At 35.7% G+C, this 25,685-nt stretch overlaps 1 protein-coding gene across 4 annotated transcripts in view; it reads right to left on the bottom strand.

Moving 5' to 3' along the window:
* The window catches only part of CDC42SE2 (CDC42 small effector 2), a 100,577-nt gene that overhangs the window by 48,022 nt on the left and 26,870 nt on the right, over positions 1–25,685 (bottom strand). For 2 of the 4 annotated variants that reach the window (XM_058539934.1, XM_058539909.1), the window contains exon 2: positions 22,011–22,097. The exons of 1 other annotated variant lie outside the window; for it this stretch is intronic. The gene's annotated coding sequence lies outside the window, so the exon portion shown is untranslated. One more of the 4 variants, XM_058539927.1, reaches the window with a different exon arrangement.

Here is a 25,685-nt window from a genome sequence, read left to right as displayed (position 1 = left end):
ACCTATCCCTCTCCATCTGTTACTGGTAGCCATTTTTAATTTACCTTGGTGTTTCTTCTAGTATTTATAATTATAAATAAGATCCCTATTGCTACTTCTTAAGTTATTGATTTTTAGATAATTTAAACTGACTTCCTGTAAAACAGATTAGGATATGTGTTTTGTTACATCACCTCCTACCCTTAAACTCCCTTTCACCATCATCAACACTAGATAATTATAATTTTTGGTTGAATCCGTATTCACTGTCTATGTTATATAACTGCCACCGCTGAAATAAGTAACATGTTAGAATTAGCTATCCTTTCTTAAATAATCTTTTGTTTCTCCTGAGGTTAACTGTTGTGCTTTTTTATTTGCTTCGTTTTTCCATGTATCTATATTAGAACTGTAAAACTCTTAGATCAGATCTGTAACAGACCTGTGATTTCCAAATACCTGAACCTATGTGTAGATTATCGATTCAAATTTCACTTTAGTTTCTTCACAGAACTACCTAGCCTCTTGCTTCAATTTTGACTAGTTGCTCTCTAGGCACGTTCCCTGAGTTCCTTTCCTAGGTTGATGCCTGGTTTCGAAGGATGTCTTCCTCTTTTTTTCATTCTCCTCAGCTTATTTTGTAAAATCACATACTCCAGTAGCTTCTTAAGACAGGGTACATGAAAGGAAAATGTTTTAAATCCTTGCATTTGACATCTGATTGATCGTTTGGTTGAACACAGAATACCAAGTTAAAGATCTCCTCAGGATTTTAAAGGCATTGTTTCACCGTCTACTACCTTCCAGAGTTGCTGCTGAGAAATCTAGTAACATTCTAATTTTCTTTCCTTTGTAGGTGATGTATTCCTACCTTCTGTGGAAGGTTTAAAGATTTTTTCTTTACTTTTGGAATTCTCAAATTTCACAGAGATGAAACTTGGTTTGGTCTTTTTTCATTCATTGTGCTGGGGACTGAAGGAGCTCTTTCAAACTGGAGAATGATGTCCTTTAGTTCAGAAAAATATTAATGCCTATAGCATAGGCTTGTTGTGAGAATTAAACAAAATACTCATACTTAGCACATGTAAGTGCACAATGATGTTGATATTTACCCACATTTACCAATTTCTTTGATCACCATTGTTTCTTGCCTCTCAATCCTTCATTTAAAGTTCAACTTCCTTGGGGCTGGCCACTGGCATAGCGGTTAGGTTTGTGCGTTCGGCATTGGCAGCCCCAGAGCAGGGGTTGGGGAGTCAGTCGTCAGGTCAGATCCTGGGCACGGACCTACTCACTGCTCATCAAGCCATGCTGAGGCGGCATCCCACACAGAAGAACTAAAAGGACCTACAACTAGGATATACAACTATGTACTGGGGCTTTCGGGAGACCAAAAAAAAAAAAAAAGAGAGAGAGAGGAAGATTGGCAACAGAGGGTAGCTCAGTGCTAATCTTCCTCAAAAAAAAAGAAAAAAAATGTTCAACTTCCTTCTTCATAAAGTACATACTTTATGAGTTTTTTCAATAGTACATGCTTTTTAATAGTTATTGCAAGTGGTAAGCCTCTCAACTGTTTCTCTAAAATTGTGGGTTTTTCATTTTAATTTTGAAATAATTTATGTATACAAGAGTTGCTAAAATAGAATGGAAATCTCCCATGTATCCTTCACGAAGATATACTATTAACACAATGTCTATATTTTGCCCTTAGTCTTACATGACAGTTTAGCTAAGTATAGAATCCTTGGTTGACAATGCCTTTCCTTCAGTCCTTTGCAGATATTATTCTGACCTCTGACCTCTAATTTTTGGTCCTTTGAATGTAAACTTGTTTTTTCTCTATGGATGCTTTGAAGACTGTCTTTGCATCTGGCTTCAATTTCATAGAATCTCTAGTTTCAGATTCATTTCTATATATTTAGGATTCTTTCATCTGTTTCTACTCTGCTGTTTAACTTTTGCTATTAATATTTTCTCCCAACTACTGACTTTTATTTCAGTAATCACAATTTTCATTTTAATAAATTCTATTTGGTTCTTTTGCAAATTCACTTACTTCAGCATCTTAGTCATTCATTTAGACACTTTATAAATAGACTTATTTTATAGTATTTTTCTTATTATTCTTGTTAAATCAATTCCTAGTCTTCTAATTAGCCTTATTAGAGTGTCTGCTAAGTCTCCCTCATGTTGGACTGTTTCCTTGTAATTATCTTATTATGACTTCATCATGATTAGGAGGTTGTTTTCCTGTGAAAGTCCAGTGCTCCCTGGTTGAGGAAGAAGCCCTAAAGAACTAGCAGTTTGCATTTGCTAGTGCTTAGATATCCACAAGGTGAAGTTCACAAGTTCAAGCATAAGTTTTCATTTAATTCCTTGGCTTGGGATTCTCATACCCCATGGACAGTACACATTCATATTGCATACCGGTGTGTAGGTGCAAGCTTGGAAAGACAGTATGGTGTAGTGGTTTAGAACTTAAGACTCTGAAACTAGACAGCCTAAGATCGAATCCTGGCTTCTTCTACTCACTAGCTGTATGATCTTGGGCAAGTTATTTAACCTCTGTGTCTCAGTTTGCTGTTCTATAAAATGGAGTTTATAATTCTATCTACCTCAAAGGTTTATGTGAGGATTAAATGAGTAAACTTAAATTGCTTAGAATAGTGCTTGGCACACAGTAAGCTTGTTTGTTTAAATAAATAAATATGTTATTGTTGTTACTATGCTACTATCATCATCATCATTATTATTGTAATTTTTTTTTTTCTTTCCACCCAGAGAACTGAGCAGAGACAAGCTTCCTTGATGCTTACCTGGGCAAGTAGACAAAGATTTTTCTATTCAGCCTCCCTTTCTCAGATGGAGTAGCACACATACAAAGATACATGAGTCTGTTTATTATAATTTATACTTAAAAGAGAAAGTAGGTGCAGTATTAAGGTACAGTAAAGAAAAACAAAACTTATTTAAGCCAGTTAAATTAATCCCTTTGACAGCAATGGCATATTTTCCTCAAAAGCAAATTTAAATATACATATATAGTTTATATGTCTATAGCATACAATAAGATTAACAACATAGAGGATTTTCAGTAGATAGCAGAATAAGTAATTCTAACAATTCATCTATCAGCTATTAATTGAAAAAAAACTACATTCATATAATGAATTGCACTTAGGTTTTCTCTTCTTAGTATAGAAGGCCTTGGACATCAGAGTATTAAACTTTTAGAACGGAATGCTTGTTCAATACCTAGTTACTGCCTGAACTGGCTGCCAAGTCAGTTTTGCAAAAGAAAGGATGAGAGGAGGTAATTAAAAGGCTTAAAGAATGAGAAGTATGTGTAATTCATGCTTCTTGGTCAGGCATGGAATCCACTATCAATCCCTCGGGGATGTGAAAGTCAACTGAGCACAAACTGCAGTCATTTACCTGAGCATGGAACAAGGTAAGGTGGAGATCAGGCTGTGATACCGTGTTTCAGATTTGTCCCCAGAGAGGAAAAAGATCACTGTGATTTACATTTGATTCCTATTTGCTTTGTGACGACTGCCTTAGGACCTTTTGTTAACTTGATATTTTCCCCAAATAAATTAAGTATTTTCAGCTGCCATTGGTTTTTTGGCTGGGAGAAACTTTTACAAGATTAATTTGCTATGACAACAAAACTATGTCATGCTCTTTAAGGAGCTCTCTTAGTTGTTTTAAATTTCTCCACCCCAAGACTACCACAAAAATTAACATCAAATTGTATTATTAAAATGCCTAACATCAAACCTGGCACAAGGTAAGAGGTGACTTATGTTACTAGGTTATCAAGCTTTCCCTCAAGTCAAACATCAAACAATATTAACAGAGTGTCTAGCACCTGACACAGTATGTCCTCTAAGTTTAAAATGGGTCAAAGATCTTCTTATGAAAGAGACTAATAATATCTAGAGAAAAAAACTTCTCTAAGCATTACATATGTAGATATCTTTTAAGTTCCAGATAGAAGTGATAAACACAAACAAAAAAGCTGCATACATCGAATTTTACTTATCATATATTTCTCATCATTAATAAGTTAAAGATGAACAACAACAATATCTGTGACAAATGTATGCCCATTACTAGAGACTAACCAGACTATACAATTTACGTACAGCTTTGGAGCTCTCAGTCAAACTTACCATAAATTATTATTTTTTTCAACAGTTGCTTAGGTTGCCCTAAGGCTAAATAAGTTTTCCTATTCTTAGGGTAGACAGTAAGGAGACAAGGAAACTAATGTAGAAAAGATAAGCCCACATAAAGTTATATGAGGGTAGAGTGTGAAGTGGAGAAAATCTTCCTGAAAGATTTCAACAAATATACTGCTATTAGCTTTATTACAAAGAAAAACAATCAAAATAAACCAAATTTATTACAAATAAAAACCACTGGAACCCCTATAAAATAAATAATGTGTAACTGGCCTATTGCTTCTGGTACCAAGAAGATAAAATTTACATTTTAAGCTTTGGACAAAAAAGATCTGATAGTTCTCATCCTTACCAAACAGATTTTTTTAAAAATATGCAAATGTACAGAACTGTTTCCACAGGTGAAAAAAAAAAAATCCTAGGAAATATCATACTGAAACCCTTTGGGAATTTTACAGAGGAAATGAGAACAAACAAAATTATATCAATGCCATCAACTGCAAACTGGTACATGACATCTTGATCTGTGTTCTCAGGAGCACATACAAGCAATATGCTGCCTTTAGTCAGAATGAGTTTATATTTTTACAAAAGAAGAATCATTCAACTCTTTAGTAAAACATACTATAGGCAGATTAAACTCATGGACTCTCAAAACTTAATGTCTTTGCATGTTAAAATAATACAAAAATTCAAGCTGTCAAAGGGGTAAACTTGGTGTACCTTTATCTTTTAAAAAAGTTTTCTTATCAACACCGTGTGTTTATATAATTATTTTTAAAAACATGGTAAAATGACATTCCCAAAAGTTAAAATAAGATATTTTCATATTTTAAACGATCTTCAAAATATCTTGAAAAAAATCATTCAAATAAATCTGCTATTCTCCTTGTTTAGCCCACACATGAACTTTGTAAGAATAAGATGTATGCTTTAGTAAAATCAAGAAAAATTAGATGGGAATTTATATGAAATGATAAAGTTCTGTTCTGCATTGCAGACCAAAACAGAATATCCAGACTATACGAAAAAGACTTAAAAGGCCTTGAAAGCATTCATAGACTTGACTGTGAACCAGTTAGGATGGTAACAGGGTTGTGACAACTGTTAAAAGAAAAAGTTAAAAATATATCTATGGGGGCCGACCCAGTAGTGTAGTTGTTAAGTTTGGGCACTCTGGTTTGGCGACCCAAGGGTCGTGGGTTTAGATCCTGGGCCGGGACCTACGCACCGCTAATCAAGCCATGCTGTGGCAGGCGTCCCACATATAAAGTAGAGGAAGATGGGCACGGACGTTAGCCCAGGGCCAATCTTCCTCAGCAAAAAGAGGATTGGGAACAGATGTTAGCTCAGGGCTAATCTTCCTCACCAAAAAAAAAATATCTGTATATCTATATATCTATATCCATATCTATATCTATATCTATGTGGGATTCCAGTCAGTGGTTAAAAGCCATTGCCCTTTTAGGTTGCTCAGAGAAAATCATATAAGGAAAAAATACTGCTCTTATCACCTTTTATCTTCCAGCCCTAGAATGAAATTTAATATATTTTTATAAATAGCATTGGCAGTTCACATGTAAACATAAAAATAGGAATGATGTTTTAAAACAGGTTATCTTATAATATGATAATCTCAAAGATAACAGTCAAGTTCCATTTGGGGACGACACAAAGAACATATACACAAAGAAAATACAAAATACCTGTAGTGGCATATTATCAACTGAAAAGAGAGTCCTCCATTGCTATATTAAACTTTAAGTGCAGTTTATCAGTGAGGAAATTAAAAAGTACATGCACATTTAGCTTCCTTTTTTTGTATTTCTTTTCTCAAATTAAACCAGGTAATTAATAACCCTCTCTGATATCACTTCTTAAGTGAATAACAGAAAAACCTCAGCATATATTTTGAATGCAGGATTTTACCATACGTGTGTGTGTATGTACACACACATATATTTGACAGATGTTACTGAGCAATTACTATATACTAGGTAGGCCATGGGAATACCATAATGATTCAACAGACAGTAATTCAAATAGAATCAAACACTTTAAAGAATTTATTACTCACTAACTAGGTTAAATATAAATATGCAGTATGTTCCAAACTGTAGGGTCACCTTTTATTTCATTTGACTGCTGAAGAGGTAATTCATTTTTGGGTTCCATTCGGTCAAGTGCAGGACTCTGACAAGCAGAGCTAGGCATCCAAGCAGGCCGGTTTGGGGCATATTTAATAAGCTACTGATGTAGAAATCTTACTATTTGCATCTGCTTCAGGCCCTGATGGAGGCAGATAGGACAAAAATTTCAATTTTCTGAGTGATAACTGTAGGTTGCTTAAGGCTAAGTGAGAACACTAAGCTTCATTTAAGGGAAAAAATGAATCACTAGAATGCCTACATATGTGACCATGAAAGCGAATATATTTCAATGGAACAAATAAAGAATTCACCAAAAGTTAATGCTTTTGCACGACACTGTACACTGGGTTTTCAATAATTCTTTTTTACAGTAAGGAAAACAATGACAAGAATCTCCTGTTTGGACATGCTGATGAAATGGTTTTTCCTACAAGTATGGAAGTTGTGCAACTTCCTTTTCCACCAGGATAGGGCTCTGCCTCACTTCTATCACACAGTCCAGAGGTTCTTTAAGGAATATGCACCATGGTGCTAGACAGGGTATTCTGTTAAAAGATTTGAACTCTCTGAAATAGTAGCCACCCAAATTCCCAGTTATCACACCACACTATTTCTAGTGGGGATATGTAAAAAGAAAACTAAAGTTGGGACCATATATTCCTCGTAGGCTTGAGGAATTGAAGGCATTCAACCTGGCTGCCATTTCAACCATTAATGACAATATGCCACAAAAGGTCTAGGATGAATTAGACCACAGGACTGTCATGTGCTGTATTACACAGAAGGTGCCTACTGAGCACTATAGAAATAACTGTGGTTGTTCCCGTATAAATTGGACTACTTGCCCAATTCAGTACAAATGTGACTACTTGTTCATGTATAATACAGGTACTAAATAATTTTTTTAACCTTTTTGAATCACCTTATAAAGTCAGAATTCTGAACAATATTGGGAGAAAAAGTTTTAATGAGTATAAAACAAGATCTTCATTTTCACATTCAAAGGAAAGCTTATAATAATGGAAATCTTTGATAATGGTGTTATGAAGATGAAGACGATTTCAGAAACAGAAAATACTAATCAGTCATCAACAAATATGAACTATTTCTGGTTCATAAACTTAGACAAATCATAGTGGGTCAAATGAGAAATTTAATATTCTTGGATTCTCTATTTTTGTGTGCTTTATATAAAAAAATCAGCAATGACAGAAAATTTCCCTAGATTATAAAGAAAGGTCCAATTAAATTGTAAACCCCTGATGTGGGAGAAAAAACATATTTGAGTCCTAGTCACACATTATATTATGCACTTTAACAAATACTGTCTCATTTAATTTTTACAAGTCTAAGAGGTATCACCCTTACTTTGGAAACGAGGAAACTACAACTCAGACACATTAAGTAATTTGAAGACAGACTATTTTCTCTATATTCTTTTCTAAGGTCTAGTTCAATGCTACCTTAAATTACAATTATTTATGACATACTGATTGTTGTAAGCTCCATCAAGGCAGACTGAATTATTATATGTCTTATAGCATTATAGCACCTGACATGGTAACTTGTACCAGTATTTGCAAAAAAAAAAAAAAACCTTAATGAATTAAAATATATATAGCATTACAGAATACATGGAATTTGGCATTGGAAAACCTGTGTTCAAAACTAGATTCTACTACTGATTAGCTAAGTGGCACTACTCTATAACCTCTCTAAATGGAAGTTTTCTCTGATGAGGACTATACCAACTTCGCAGGATTACCGTAAGGCAAGGTCGGTTTCTCTACGTCTTTGCCACCAACCTTCTGGTGCAGGTAATTGGTTTTTTTGGGCAAGGAGGGGTGCCGTCCTGTAAAATATAGGACATTTAGCAGCATTCCTGGCCCCTATCCAGTAAATGCCAGTAGCACCTCTCCCCACCAGTGTATTTTTGGGGGGAGGAAGATCAGCCCTGAGCTAACATCCATACCAATCCTCCTCTTTTTTTTTTTTGCTAAGGAAGACTGGCCCTGGGCTAACATCTGTGCCCATCTTCCTCCACTTTATATGGGACGCAGCCACAGCATGGCTTGACAAGCGGTGCGTCAGTGTGCGCCCGGGATCCGAACCTGGGCCACAAGCAACGGAGCGCACGCGCTTAACCACTATGCCATGGGGCCGGCCTCTCTCTCCACCAGTTTTGACAACCAAAAAATGTCTCTGGTCATTTGTCAAATACTCCTGGGGATAGTTCCCCCAAGTTGAGAACCACTGCTGTGGGGAAAAGTATTATTATAAAAATGAACTAAAAAAGAAGTATCTGATTCTCCTCTACTCCAGACAATACCCTTCAGATGGGAGAAGATAAAAATTCTGTGAGCCAAGCCTTTAATGACATTCTCCTAAAAGCAACAATCAGCAACATAAAAGTCTAATAACCTTATGTGGTATATTAAAGATAACTACAAATTCTTGGTTATTCCTCCAAATGAGAGCTAAAGACAAATTTCCTACATTGTATTCAGGTGACCTTAGTGACTTCTTTGACCAATAGAATGAGGCTCAAGTCATGTTTCGGAACTGATGAGGTCATAAAAAGCCTTGTACCTTCTGTTCAGAAATCCAGCTACCCTAAGACTGGCACGCTGAAAAGACTACACACGTAGGCACACAGTTAGCAGAGCCCAGCCCTCCAGCCGCCTTAGCTAGAGCACCAGATCCGTGAATGAAGCTGGCTAGGATCCTCCAGTCCAGCCAATCCGTTAGCTGAATACTATCCAATGACCTTTGTTGATGCCACATGTGAGAAAAGAACTGCCAAGACCTGCTCAAATTCCTGACCCTCAAAATTGAGAGATATAATAAAACAGTTGCTGTTTTAAGCCACTGAGGTTTTTTTTTTTTTTTTTTTTGAGGAAGATCAGCCCCGAGCTAACATCCGATGCCAATCCTCCTCTTTTTGCTGAGGAAGATCAGCCCTGGGCTAACATCCGTGCCCATCTTCCTCTACTGTATATGGGACGCAGCCACAGCATGACTTGACAAGTGGTGCGTCAGTGTGCGCCCGGGATCCGACCCTGCGAACCCCAGGCCGTGGAAGCAGAGCGTGCGCACTTAACCGCTACGCCACCTGGCTGGCCCCTAAGCCACTGAGGTTTGAGGTAGTTTGTTTTCATATACTTTGTATATATCTTGTATGCATATACTTTTCAATTAAAGATTTTCATGTGTTTTAAAGATTTTATTTATTTATTTTTCCCCCAAAGCCCCAGCAGATAGTTGTATGTCATAGCTGCACATCCTTCTAGTTGCTGCATGTGGGACGCGGCCTCAGCATGGCCGGAGAAGCGGTGCGTCGGTGCACGACCGGGATCCGAACCCGGGCCGCCAGCAGCGGAGCGCGTGCACTTAACCGCCAAGCCACCGGGCCGGCCCTTTTCATGTGTTTTAAAGGAAACCTTTGTATAACTATCTTTATTGGCTCAAATAAGGTCATCCAATTCCTATCAAGATAACAAACTCTCAGGGGCTTCTGGTCCCTTCCTCCAAAATATAGCCTAGAAGGAAAAAAAGGTAAATCTGGATTCCAGAAATAACAACAGCAGGAACAACAAAAAGAAACAAACAAAAACTGATGGGGATAAAGAAAACTGTACTGAACCTGTCTGAGAGGAAACTGGTGATCTATAGCCAGGAACAAAGAGCAGCAGAAGCAAGAGTTAAAAGACAGATTCGCTAAAAGCTTTTTTCGATTCTGCCCTTCCCTTTCCCTTGATTGCCCTTTCACCACAAAAATTAGCAGAACAGCCTAGATGTCTTTGTCAGCAGGATAAATCAGAAAAGCAAAAACCCCTGGGGGGCGGGGCACGCTCATGAAACAGGTACAGGCTGACTAGCCACTCTGTTGGCATTCATTCTTCCCAGCCCTTCCCCCATCAAAAAAACTTTACAGAGCTGGTGATGAATCACAATCTAAGGAAACCATCTCTTAGAATAAGTATTACTTATTTCTAAGAGCTTAAAAAACAAACCCTGATCAGAAGTTGCCTGATGCAGTAGCAGCCAAGAGAACTTAACAGCAATTAAGTGGTGCCAGGTGGCTATCAGACCCGAGACTCAAGTCCTCCCTCTCCTTAAACTCACCTGGACTGACACAAACTAAAATCTGGCTGTTGGCCATTCCCTAACATACATTATTAGATTAAGTGGATAATATTCCCTTCTCAAGGGATCACTGGCTTACTAGCCAAAATAAAGAGACATCTGGAGCATGAATCCACTGCAGAAAAAGGATAACACACTGAACAACTCACACCATCTGAAGCAGAATTATTGGATTGGACAATCCAAGAATGTACACCTAAGAACCAAGGTGAGATATCAGTACTATGAAGTCACAACCAGAAACCATGAAAAAGAATCAAGTGGAAATACTGGGTATGAAACAGGAGTTCCAGAAGGAGGGAAAACATAAAACCTGTCAAGAGAAAAATTAACATTTCAAGAAATAATGAAAATAATTTTCCCAGAATTAAGGATTTAAAAAGCCAAGATTTAAGGGCTCAAAGAGCCAAATAAAATATAAGGAAAAAACTCATTTCTAGAAATTAAGAATACTGTGTAAATTGGTAGTACTTTTAGAAAGTATTCAAAATTTTTACATGCAATACGTTACTATCACTTTTGGAAATCCAAAAGTGATCTTGAGTAATCTAGAAGAAAGCAAAATATCTATATGCACAAAAATGTTTTATTACAATACTAATTACGATAGGAAGGAAAATTCCAGACACAACCTAAACGTCTAACAACTAGGTAATAATTAAATTGTAGTTTAACGATAGTCATTGTCATAGTGTTGAGAAAGGAGAATATGTTTAACCAATTTTATTATTTAAGGGCATCTAAAGAGTCCAATAACTATGAGACATTTAATTTGCTATAAGCATTTAATTTTTTAAATTATTAAAACTTAAAAACTTGTATTTAAAAATCTGACAAACTTGGTAACTTGTGTTTTGAAAACGTCTAGACTTCAACAAGAACAGGCCAACAACAATTAAATTTTAGATATAATTCACAGAAATATTAGCTTCCAAGAGTATTTCAGGTAGTTTTACACTAAGGAGAATATAATGTAGCTACTTTTATTGAGTGAGCAGCTTATAACAGCGTTTGGACTTTTTAAATAAGAAAATACAGTATAGAAAATTTCAACATCCACTATGCCAAAAAAAGTGCTAGTCTTATTTCTACCAAGTACTTTATATTTTTATCAGTTTCATTAGCTCAGCTCCACATGCAACCACTGGCTGCCTTGATTCCTGGAACGCTGCCCCAATTCTTTTCTCCCAGGCCTTGTTACCAGGGCTGCAGCTGCACAACCAATTCTTATTAAAATGTAAGTCTTTGAAATGCAAGTCTATGGAAAGGGATATAAAGGATTTCATTATCTTTTCTCAAAACTCACAGTGAGGATTAAACTCCCACCCTTCCCAAACCATACCACCACTTGCACCCTTCTCCACCAACTCACACACTAAGTATAGTAAATGCAGCAGCTCAGTCTTTAAATATTCAAATAAAAAGTCATAAAGGAGTAAACCACACAGTAATGAACCTTAAAGTCTAGCAAAAATTATTAAAAAATGACTTCTAATACTTATGTAATCATATGTTACAGCTGGACACTCATAAATGACGTAATAATACTTCTAATTCTACTAAATACTTCTAACGAATAAACACTTGGAAGATTTCTGCAATAATAATTTCAGAAACTTCAAGTCAGGAAAACAAAAACTGCAATTAATTTACCTAAAATGTAAAATACTTTAGAAGCTATTAATTTTGTTGTAGAACATTCATGCCCCTAAAATTTTCTTGGAAAAGGAGAAAAAAATTGAAGGACAATATACACTCCTTTTCTATTTTTTACTAGGATACCACGTACTTTTCTTCTCTGAATAAAATCCTTAAACACTGCTTGAACTTGCTCTTTAAAAGACAATTTATGACTGAATTCGTCCTACGAAAAGAAAAAAGTTAACACAAAACTGTCAAGACTATGAAGGTAAAGCTATTTTCAACTAAAAATAAACAGAGGTCAAATATTCTGTTGGGAAGTAAAAATAACAGTTTTTTATTAAAACACAGTATTTTTAATGCTGGTACACCATAGGAATTCTTGTAATATGCAGAATCTTAGAATTTTACGTTAGAGAAAAGAATTAAAACTAGCAACATTCATTGGGGTTACATATAGCCTACTTTGTTCCCTGGGTGATTCACTCATGGTTAAATAGAAGAAAAAAATAGGGGAGGCAGAGTGAAGGCTACTACCCCTTCATTAGCTACTGTCCCTTCATGAGGATCTTATTATACAACATACACCTCCAGTTACAGCAACAAAGCATCCTGAAAACAATTCTAAAAAGTGACTACTTGTTGCATTTTAAGTGATCAACTGAAGTCATTAAGTTAAATGTACTTGATAAACTTTTTTAAGTATACAAAAAATATATGATTATACTTGTTAAAAATGTAGATTGAGATCACCTCACATCCACTGTGATGGCTACTAATGAAAAACAAAACAGACAGTAACAAGTGTTGGAGAGAATGGGAAGAAACTGAAACTCAAGCATTGTTGGCAAAATTGTAAAATGGTGCAACCCCTATGGTAAATAATATGGAGGTTCCTCAAAAATTTTTAAATAGTATTACCTTATGATCCAGCAATCCCACCTCTGGATATATATCCAAAAGAATTGACAGCAGGGTCTCCAAGAATATTTGCACACCCATGTTTATAGCAGCACTATTACAATAGCCAAGAGGTGGAAGCAAGTCAAATGTCTATCAGCCAATGAACAGATAAACAAAATGTGAAATATACATAGTACAATGGAATGTACAACACAGATGAACCTTGAGGACATTATGCTAAGTGAAATAAGCCTGTCACAAAAAGACAAATACTGTATGATTATACTTCTATGAGGTATCTAAAATAGTCAAATTCATAGAAACATAAAGTAGAATGGTGGTTACCAGAGGCTGGCAATATGGGGAAAAAGGGAGTTGTTTAACGGGTATAGAGACTCAGTTTTACAAGATGAAAAAGTTACAGAAACCTGTTTCACAACAACGTGAATATACTTAACACTACTACTGAACTGTACACTTAAAAATAATTAAGATGGTAAATCTTATTTTATGTGTTTTTTACTACAATAAAAAAGAATTTTTATGTAATTGGAGGTGGGTCTTACCCTTAGAGATTCTGACGAGTTGACTAAGATGAAAATTAGGACGAATCTGTTTTTTTGGTTTTCTACTAAGTACCACATATTAATTTATGTGGAATCTTTTTTTTTGTCTGATAGGTAATACAAAACCATGGTGTAAAACTCAAAAGATACAAGAGTAGATCATGAAAAATTAATCTTCTTCTCACCATTATCCCTAGCCACCCAGTTCTCCTCCCTAGATACAGACACTAATATTAGCTTCTTGTATAGCCTTTCATAGATATTCTATAAATATACAAAATATATAAGTATGTATTTTTTCTTTTTAAATATTTTCATGTGACCACACACTTAACACTTTTATCTTGGAAATCAGGCAATATCAATGACTTAAAAAACTGCCTCTCTCAATTTTTAAAGGTTGTATTTTACCATATGGGTATAACTGGTCTCCTATAGATGTAAAGTTGAGTTGTGTCTAATCTTTCACTACTATAAACATGCTGCAAAGAACAATCTTGTATATTCACATAATGTGAAATATGACGAAGTGAATCCAAAACCTATAGGGTTTATCTGGAGGATACATTCCAAGAAGTGAAACTGATAGATCAAAGGGTTTGTACATTTAAATTTTTGGTAGGCGTTTTAAATTTTGACTGATTTCATCCAAATCTCCTTCTAAGAGAATGTACCAACCTACATTCCCTCTACCAATGCATTAGAGAATCTGTGCCTCCAATCTTTCAAAAAATGTTTTCTTAAAAGGCTTCCCTAACTCCAATATAATATGAAGGGAGAAAATGTGTCTTCTTCCTCTGAAGGTAAGGATCTGATTTTTTTTTTTTTGGATGCCTACCCAGCTATAACACTGCCATTAAAAAAAAAAAATCTTCCTCTCCACTGATCTGAAATGCCCCTTTATCATATTCTAAATTTCCATATGAATCTATTTCTACTCTGTACCACTGATCTGTCTCACACACCAGAATCACAATGTTTTCATTACTATAGTTTTAGAATATATTTTTAATATCTGAGAGAACTAGTTCCTTTTTTTTCCAAAAATTTTCTGGGCAATCTTATTTTTTCCATTTGAATTTTACATTCATCTAATTTTTAAAAATCCTGCTGGTATTTTTATTGGGATCATGCTATATTACAAATTGAAAGAGAATCATATTTTTCAGATACTGTATCATCATGTTGATTCCCTATCTCAGTCTCTTTTGGGTCTCAGGTGATTCTGCTATAGGTGATCCACTTTGTGAGAAATAAGACTTTATGTCCGACTGAGAACTGTGGTGGATAAGGGACAAGGGGAGCCATTACACAGTGTGGCTGTACGCAGAAGGGGGGCTACAGCCTTTATATTACCTATCTATACAAATTTGTCATTGCTAGGGAGACCAATAAAAGTTCTTCCCAGAGGCAGAAACTGTTCTCCCAACTACTTTCTATGGCCCTAAGGTAAGAGAACAATGACAGCTAAAATAAGTGGTTCAGAATTCCATCCTCTACAAGAACTTAAAATTAGTAGATTACTAGAGGCTTAGCCAGCCCTGGTGGTCTAGTGGTTAAGATTCAGTGCTCTTACCACCGCAGCATGCATTCATTTCCAGGTCAGGGAACCACACCACCTGTCTGTCCCTTATGATACTGTAGCAGCTGTATGTTGCTATGATGCTGAAAGCTATGCCACCAGTATTTCAAATAACAGCAGAGTCACTCACGGTGGACAGACTTCAGTGGAGCCAGACTAAGACAGACTAGGAAGAAGGACCTGGCCACCCACTGCTGAAAAAACTGATCACAGAAACCAGGTAAGGTTCCGCTCCGCTGCACACAGGGTTGCTAGGAGTTGGAATCTACTTTAGGGCACTAACAACTGGCTTAGAGCACCAGAATGAAGTCCGACTCTGGGTCTGGGGAAAAAAAAACAGTGGGGCTTAGAAAGATCCTTTGCCCACCCTCCACTCCCAATTCATTTAGAAGACCAGCATTTCAGGTAAATACACTGAGTTGCATACAATTAAAATCTATGTGTTTGAATAAGTTTCAGCTGAAAGGAAGGGGCTTAAAAAGTCCTGTTAAGTGACAGACAGAACTTTAGCCTAAGAAAAGCCCACATCCTAACAATGGCCATCTCAGTCCTGGCAGGCACACCTAGGTCCTAGGCCTCTATCAGTCTCAAGTTTTTTCCCCAGAAATCCATTCTTATTCTATAGTTTTTTGACCCAAATAACTTTACTCATATCAGTACCACAGTCATGATTGTTAACCAGATTACTTCAGCTGGCCTAAGACAGTAATTGTTTCCTTTTGGGTGGATAAATCTCTAACTCTGGGAAAATACAGAAATCAACACAGAAACAGTGAGGTAAACCAAAACTTACAGTAGTAATACTTTTGTCCTATTAAATATATTTGTAATAACTTATTTTTATGGTATTTTATGCTCTATTTATTAAGATATTTGAAAGATGAGAAAATTTGATATGCTAAGTTTATAAGTTTAATTTATTGGACTTTTAAGAACTATTTAAGTTTCAGGAAAAATTTGTTTTCTATACTAGTAAATCTGCCTCATTAACTGCTTGAGATACTTGAAAGAATCAGAGAAATATAACTATAACTTACAATGTCTAAGAATGTAAGTAAGCATGAAAGTGTTGGTTAATATTTAAGGAGTAATATTTACTCTTCCCTATCTGGCATTAAAACCCAATGACAATATAGATAGCACTGAACTTTTAGTGAATTTTATGAGTCAATCATTTTTAAAGAGAACTACAAAAATAAGAGAGAGAACCATAGGAATACGGTCTTGGATAGAAAATTTCTATATCCACCCTAAGATCAATACATTTCATTTAATTAGTATCATCTCTAAAGGCATTTTTCAGTGAACATTAGCGACATTCACAAATATTTGATGGTAATAATAAATGAAAATAGATACCTTGCATGTGACTACTTCTTTTCAAAGAAGAAATGGCTTCTTTTATAAAAGCATGTCTTTGGTCCATAAAGTACAAAACAAGCAGAGCATTTTCTCATGCTGCCCAGAAAACACTCCTTAATCAAAACCACAAAAGGGCTGCTTTTAAGATTTCTTCACAGAAATCATGGCCTTTACAGTGAGGACATACAGCAATAGCTACAATAAGTTGCAGTTGCTGTGGTAAGGATTATACTATGGTTAGCTGCTGAGTGGGCCCAACATTAAGGCCACCAATTCTATTTACATAAGCACAGCATAGCCCCTCAGATGGCAATTATTTCCAGATACTTCCACCCTGGACCATTAACCAAAGAACTGGAAATTTAATATCAGTTTCCACTCCCTTAAACTGTAAAACTATTATCAGACTTTCAAAAATATTTTCTAGCAGTAGATAAAGACAGATATTTTGGATCATATTGCCACAATCGAAGAGCTAATGCCAATTATTCTATTCCCTGAAAACCTCCCAACCTCTTCCTTGATAGATATTTACAAGTTAGAATAGGAGAAACTCAGAGCCATTCAGGGGCAATATTTGAATGAATATCCCATTCTACCTCTGCATTTTAATAATTATCTGTAATATGTACATTTCCTCATTCTTTTACATTTGGTGAATGAATTATTCCTCAGGTGTGTGTGTGTGTGTGTGTGTGTGTGTGTGTGTGTGTGTGTTATATACCTAAACACACCAGACAGCTTCTTCTAGTAGGTTGGTACCTACAGCAAGATGCTATCAAGTCAGAATGAGAAAATGGTAGGATCAGAAATCAGCCACATAACCACGAAACCAGGGAACTACAACTATTAATACTAAATATATATTTTCTGGGTTTTTTCCATCTCTAAAATTGATATAATATTTTTCTATCACTAGCCAAAACACAGGCTATCAAGATGCCTCACTAATCAGATAATTACAAAAATTAACTTACTCAATATATATTCATTGAGCTCCTACTACATGCTAGGCTCACATAAATAAACATTTAAAAAATAATACATACACAAAATAAAGTAACTATAAGTCAGCAAATTATAAAGTATAATATACATATTTTTAAATGCATAAAAATGAATTCATCAAAGAGGTAAGAAGTTTATAGGCTATCAGAGATTAAAACTGAAGTGCAGTGTAGGTAGGTAGAAATAATTGAACAATTTTTAGTTTATAGCAATTATGACCTAGCAACAACTAACATTTTAAAATCTGACCTACACAGATGTCAAAATAGAAATTTTAAAAATTCTGAATAAAGCAGAAGTATTGATCTCTTTTACATTTTATTTATAAAAAATACTAAAAGGTTGGCTTCACGCTCAACGGTGAAACACTACAAATAATCCAATTAATGTGAGCATTTAGCAAAACATCAGATGCATTAAATTAATGAACAAGACAAGATGCTCATTTTAATTACAATGTTCTAGAAGTTTTAGTCAATTGGTAAACGAACCAATATGAAATATAAAATCTGGAAATGAAAGCAAAATTATGTGTAGTTAAACATAAGGACTACATTCCCAGAAAAGCTAAGTGAATCAATTTTAAGATTAGAAATACTAAGTGAATTTAGTTGTTAGTTGATTAAACTTAACAAAGAGTAATAATATTCCTAATGTTAACAGCAAACAGATGAGTTTAGGCAGTACAGCACAACGAAGAGGCAGTACAGCAGTGCTTAAGGGCGTAGACCTCAGAGTCAAACAGATATGGGTTAGAATCTTAACTCTACTATTTCCTAGTTGCATGAACCTTGAGCAAGTCACCTAATGTTTCTAAATTTTCTCAAGTGTAAAAATGAAGATAATTTATTAGTTAAGATAATGTTGAAAAGTATACAGTCTGGCATTTAGCAGTTCAACTAACGTAAGGCATTATTATTTGTGTTATTAATAATAGAAAGCCAGGCCCGGCCCCGTGGCTTAGCGGTTAAGTGCGCGCACTCCACTGCTGGCGGCCCGGGTTCGGATCCCGGGTGTGCACCAACGCACAGCTTCTCCAGCCATGCTGAGGCTGCGTCCCACATACAGCAACTAGAAGAATGTGCAGCTATGACATACAACTATCTACTGGGGCTTTGGGGGAAAAAATAAATAAATAAATAAAATTAAAAAAATAAATAAATAAATAATAATAATAGAAAGCCAGCTGTCCCTTCCTTAAGTAAAAAGAGATATTACATTAAATATACAGTATGTATACCATATTAACTTTTCTAAAATCCAAAGAATTCTGAAATTCCAAAACATATCTGGCCCCAAGATTCTGAATAAGGGATTGTGGTCCTATACTTTTCTAATGCCTTCTTAAGAAAAAATGATTAATAATAACATTATTTTTTAAAAGTCAGCCAGATTCCATGTTCCCCACAATTGTTTGTTTTACAGTTCCAGTGATGCCAAGGGTTCAGGAGGAGTCTCCACCAAGGAGCTAATCACTATAGATGATGGATACTCCTTTTCTCCTAGAATCCTAACCTCAGTTAATAAGAACCTATTCATTAGTAGGATTATTCACATAACGTCACCCTCTCCTAGTTAACAATAAGCTCTATTAGCAATGGCATGGAATATGTATTTGTTTACTACTTTAACTCTTGTACTTAAAACTTGAATTCTTGAATAAATCAATGAATGGACTGCCTTATCTGCCACCTCGCACACCTATATCAAAGACCTACTTGCCTAATTCACAATTCAAGTTTTAGTAAGTCCCTTAAGTTATCATTATAAGTAGAATGGGTGATGAGAAGGATGTATCAGGATGTTTGTATACACATGTAACATAAAATCCAAAGCCACCTGGATTAAATAAGGAATTTACTGGTTCATGTAACTGGAAAGTCTGGAGGTATACTATCTTCAGGGAAGACTTAATCCAGCAGCTCAATTGAGGTGACCAGGGCGTGCTTTTTCTCTGCTCTACGCCTTCAGCACTGGCTTCTTATTCAAATGGCTTTCCTTTTATGGTCAGAAGATAGCTGACAGGAGTTTAATGACTATACATTTTCAGGTTGAAATTCAACAGAAAAAAATATGTGCCTTTATCCCAGCATTCCCAGCAAATGTCCTAACATCACTCTGATTGACGTGGCTTTGATCACATGCCTGCCATGACTGCCTTAGGTTAAAACACATGTTCCATTCTTACAAGCTCTTCATTATATGAAATAAAGCACACTAAAGTGGACCTTAGTGACAAACTTCTTATATTACTAAATAATGGTACTACTGAATTAAAACTGATGGGTCAAGCACATCACACTTTATCTTCTTAAAAAGTTATTCCCCCAGATTTTAATCACAACACATCAAGAAAAAAAAAAAAGTAAATTCTTCCCTGAATGTAAATCACTTTTTGAAGGATTCAGAATGCATGGTCATGCACCACATAACAACATTTCGGTCAATCACAAACCATGTATATGGTGGTGGTCCCATAAGATTAGTACCATATAGCCTAGCTGTGTAGTAGGCTACACCATCTAAGTTTGTGTAAGCACTGTAGGGGAGGAAGAAATTTTTTCTCCCCTTCTAGGTCCTTCTGGCTGGTTTAAGAATTAAATTGACATGAGACAGATTAATAGGAGAAAAAAATCCAAAAACTTAAGAACATGTATACATGGGAGAAACCCAGGAAAACCAAATAACACGCCAAAATGGCCAATAACCCTCACCTTAAATACCATCCTTGGCTAAAGACAAAAGAAGATGGGAGTGGGGAGAGTCAGGAACTTCAAAAGGAAGGAAGGTAATGCACAGGTAGGTGAAAAGGAACAAATGTTTGGGAAACAAGAGTTTGTTTGGCCACAGAGAAACAAAAGAACACAGAGGGAGCCCAAAAAACAGGCTTTTCTAGGTTCCCCCCTGTCTACCACCTATTTCATGTTAAGCTAAGGTGATAGCTTGACTCCTGAGACAGGTTTTCTAATCTGAATACTTTCAGGCAGTTATGGGGAAGCTAACGATGAAAACTTTCTCAGTCTTCTGTTTCTTAAAGATAATCAACCTAAAATAATTCCCATATTAAAGAGACGCATTTTGTGGTGGCAAACTGTGTTCCCCTTCAGTATACTCTGTGATGTTCGCACAACGACAAAATTGCCTAACAACACATTTCTCAGAACGTATCCCCATCGTACTCAAATATATAGCAGAGGAGTTGATTTTGATGATAAGATTAGACAAACAAGGCAAAATCTAAGCAAGATTTTTTTAGAGTACAACTAACTACATGAAGATGTGTTACACACCAGTCATTTTAAGTCAAAAGCCAAACTTCATTCATAATCCTAGAGACTAGTAGTGTGGTTAAAGAAAACGATGTGAATTAAAAGAAAATCTCTATAATTATTCAATTCTGTGGATTGGTTTTTCAAATACTCTACTGTTCAAATAATTCAATCAATAAATATGCACTGATGGCTTAAGAAGATAGTACTAGCGTTAGACACAGCAGGGATATAAACGTAGCCCTTGACTTCACAAAGTTTCTAACATGCTATTAAGGCAACATACACCAAGAAACATTACTGGACAGCAAAGAACATAATCAAATAGAAATGTGTGAGACACTAAAGACGGTGGGTAATCAGAAAGAGGAGAAATCAAATGAATCAAGATGATTTCTACAGCAAGTATCCAGAAAATCTAAGGGCAAAACTGCTTGAACAAGGAAATGTATATTATCTCACATAACAAGGAATCCTCAGTTAAGGTGGCTCTAGGCAGAGTAAACGGGGCTCCAGTTTTACTTCTCTGCAATTTTCTTGCCTCTACCCTCCTTTCTGTGAGGGCATCACCTTCAGACTAGTATCAAGAAGGCTGCAGAAGCTCCAGATGTCACATCCAAATAAAACAAGCTCTAGGGAGAAGAGGGACCATTTCTTTTCTTTCTCAAATGCAAGAAAATCTTTCCCAGAAGACTCCTGCAGACTTCCCTTTTATTTCCCATTGGCAAAACTGGATCTCAAGCCCATTCCTAAAACAATCACTTCCAAAGGCAATGAGACCTACCATAACCAAGATTAGAATGGATGCTGGTAACTACCATGACCATCACCTTAGTGTTGGCTGAATATATCAAGGAAGACAGGCCTTGGAGGATGGTTTGGTTTGGACTGGGGAAGAAATAAAAGAGAAAAATACATAGGCAAAGGAAGGGATGTGCCCAACTGAAGAAAAAAGTCAAACTGCAATCACATATTAAACACGCTGTTAGGAATAAAGAATTCTCTTCAACTGCACTTTTGCCATTCTCTGTAATGCAAAAATTAACTTACTATTCAACAGTGAGTAAATGTAAGAGTAGTCTTTTTATGGAAAGGATTCAGGTTAATTATCAGTGGGGATAGTCAGACTCACCACACCTTGTCAACAGAGTCACCCATTCAACTATCTCTGGCCTGAGAACATTCCATATTATGTATACAGATGACTGCAGACTCACTGTCAACAGAAGTTGTTCCTTGAAGGTTTCTTCTCCTTTGGGTTCAAGGTTTCACTCAAAAATCCATACAATCACAACTGGCCCTATCTGCAAATGAAAGCATGCAATTAGGAGGCAAAAAGCTGCAGGGAGCAATTTCCCCATCCCGCCATCTATAATTAACTGATCCATATGAAAACGGATCTTAAACACCAGATTCACTAAGTACCATGTTCAAACTAAGCAACCTGCATTTCAAAGGTTGTAATGTACTTATTACACAGTTTCCACCCTTTTCCCATCATATAAATTTATTGTTGTGTCCACAGTATACCAGGTGTAACTCTAACCAAAGGTCGCCCACTGGGCAGAATCCAACACACACGTATGTTTGGTAGACCCACACAAGGATGGCCTACACAGCATGCTAAAAGATAGCTGCCTACATTATAAATCAGAAGACTTAACATAAAAATCAAGATTTCTGACCTCCTGGGAAAAAAAAATCAGAAGATCTGGCAATACTGGGCCCATATTCCCACAGGGTAACAATCTGTTGGAGCTGATTAGCAGCTAATACTTCAGATGGGACATGGGCTTTGCAGTTCTCCACAGATGTCATCACTCTCTTATACTATAACCTGACTCACAGTTATCTGTCTGAACCCTGTTGGCATCTGAGCTTGCAAAATCTACTATATATTTATCATAGCTCATAGGGCACATTTATCACTGTCAAAGCCAACCATGTTTTTCTGCCTTGAGGATACAACACAGCACAGGAATAACCACATTGGCTTTGCAGTCAGAGGGTCCTAGGTTTGAGTTCTAATTCTGCAAATGACTAGCTGTGTGACCTTAAGCCCATTTTTAACCTAAGATATATTTCTTCATTTACAAGCCTCCAAATAAACAAAAAAGCACTTAGTCAAAAAACAGGCCTAAAATCTAACATGTCCAAGCTGAAATGATAAGTCAAATCCATTGCTTCCTCAGTCTTCCTCTTAGTAAATCGCACTGTGATCCATGTAGGTAATGCTGAAGCCTCAACCTCCAAGTCCTTATCATATACTCTCCCTCATCCTCCCCAAACCATCACCAAGGCAGTTGATTCTCTAAAATATATAATTTTAACAGATTCTTAGAATCCCATAAAAACAAACAGCAATTCCTCCCTCAGAATCAATTAATATCCTGAAATTGCCTACAAATTCAACTATTTAAATAACGGTAGCTTGAAATTTCAAGGTACATATTATAAGGAATATTATTTCCTTAAAAGTAAAGACAAAATAATGAGGATGCCAGATATCACTCCTTGCAAGGCATTGATTCATTACATTTTTGTAAGTTTACGCATTTCTTCAAATCAAAACTGATAATGAACTAGGACATCATGCTTAATCTGAAAATGAATTTAAGAAAATAGACTAGAACTGGGCCGGCCCTGTGGCTTAGCGGTTAAGTGCACGCGCTCCGCTGCTGGTGGCCCAGGTTCAGATCCTGGGTGCGCACCGACGTACCGCTTCTCTGGCCATGCTGAGGCTGCGACCCACATACAGCAACTAGAAGGACGTGTAACTATGACATACAACTATCTACTGGGGCTTTGGGGGGAAAAATAAATAAATAAATAAAATTAAAAAAAAAAAGAAAATAGACTAGAACTAATAAGTGACTTTAGGAAGGTTGCAGGATACAAGATCAATACTCAAAAATTAATTCTGTTTCCATAGAACAACTGTTCAAAGAACAATCAGAAACTGAAATTTTAAAAAATAACTTTATTTAGTGTCATCAGAAAATATGAAATAATTAGGAATAAATTATCAAATGATGTGCACAGAAGACAAATAAATGGAGAGATACACTATGTTCATAAATCGATGGATTCAATGATGTTAAGATGTCAATTATTCTCAATTTGAGCAAAAGATTCATGAATTTCTAATCAAAATCCCAGCAGTTTTTGTAGTAATTGACAAGCTGATTCTAAAATTCATATAGAAATGCAAATGAGTTAGAACAGCCAAAACAACTTTAAAAAACAATAATACTGGAAGCATTATATACCTGACTTCAAGATTTGTTATAAAACTACAAAAATCAAGACAGTGTGGTACCAGCATGAAGAGACAAATAGATCAATAAAACAAAATTGAGAATCCAGAAATAGACCTACACATATACGGTCAATTGATTTTCCTCAAAGGTGCAAAAGCAATTCAGTGGGGGAAAGGATAGCCTTTTTGACAGAGTTGGAATGACTGGATATCCATACCTCATACCATATAAAAAAATTAACTCAAAGTGGATCATAGACCTAAAGGTAAAACCTAAAACTATAAAACTTCATGAAGAAAACATAGGGGAAAATTTTTGTGGCCTTGGTTTAGGCAGACTTCTTAGATACAACACAAAAGCATGACACATAAAAGACAAAAGTAATAAATAGGACTTCATCAAAATTACTAATTTCTGCTACTTGCAAAACTGTTAACAGAATGAAAGACAAATCATATACTGGAAGAAAATATATGCAAATCGTGTTATCTGAAAATGGACTTGTATTCAGAATACAGAAAGAATGCTCAAAATTCAGTAATAAGAAAACCCAATTTTAAGAAGGGACAAATGATGTGAACAGTCGTCACTAATGATATATACACAGCAAATAAGCACATGAAAATATGCCCATCATTATTCATTAAGAAAATGCAAGTGTTGGCAAAGATACGGAGCAATTGGAATTCTAATATGCTGTTTGGTGAGAACGTAAAATGGTAAAACCACTTTAGAATAGAGTGTGGGAGTTTCTTGAAAAATCAAACACACACTTACCATACAACCCAGCCATGCCGTTCTTAGGTATTTACCTAAGAGAAATGGAAGTGTAGGTCCACAAAAGATGGTTTCTAGCAGCTTTATTTGTAATAGCCAAAAACTCAAAACAACCCAACTGTCCATCAACAGGTAAATGGATAAACAAAGTGTGGTACAGCCATTCAATGTATTACTACTTGCAATAAAAAATAATGAACTACTATATATTCATCAACATGGATGAATCTCAAAATAATTATGCTAAGAAGCCACAACAACAGTATATACTGTAGAGTTCATTTATATAAAATTCTGCTTTGTAGTGATACAAAGCAGTTCAGCTGATTACCTGGGAATAGGGGTGGGTGAGTAAGAGGGAAGGCCTACAAATGGATGAAAACAAACTTTTGGGGGTGACATATTTTTCACAGACATATATATATGCCAAAATTTATAAAACTGAACACTTTAAAAATGTGCAGTTAATTTTAAGTTTAAAACAAAGTAATTCACTGCATATTAATAATTGGTAGCAAGAATGATTAACACAAAAAGCAAGACCTTTTCAATACCTTAAATTTGAAAATCATGGCTACAATCTTTCTCTTCAGAAAATAACTCTCAAAAGTATAATATCTCAACACTAAGAATCAAAAACATAATTACTGATCACAAAGAAAACATAGTAGCCAAAATAGCACTCTAACTAACCTAGTATAATTTGGCATGGGCACAAAGGAAATTTAGTGGGTTTCAACATTATTCATTCAACTGTAGTCCACAATGTACCTTAAATATTAAGCCATTTTATTGTCAACCAAAAAGACATTGTAATATAATCATTTGATTAGCATTCATCTGGGTATCACTACT

This window comes from Diceros bicornis, chromosome 1 (genome assembly GCF_020826845.1).
Source record: "Diceros bicornis minor isolate mBicDic1 chromosome 1, mDicBic1.mat.cur, whole genome shotgun sequence".
NCBI classification, from domain to species: domain Eukaryota; kingdom Metazoa; phylum Chordata; class Mammalia; order Perissodactyla; family Rhinocerotidae; genus Diceros; species Diceros bicornis.
Note: the sequence above shows the minus strand (reverse complement) of the source record. Positions and strands in the feature narration are given on the sequence as shown.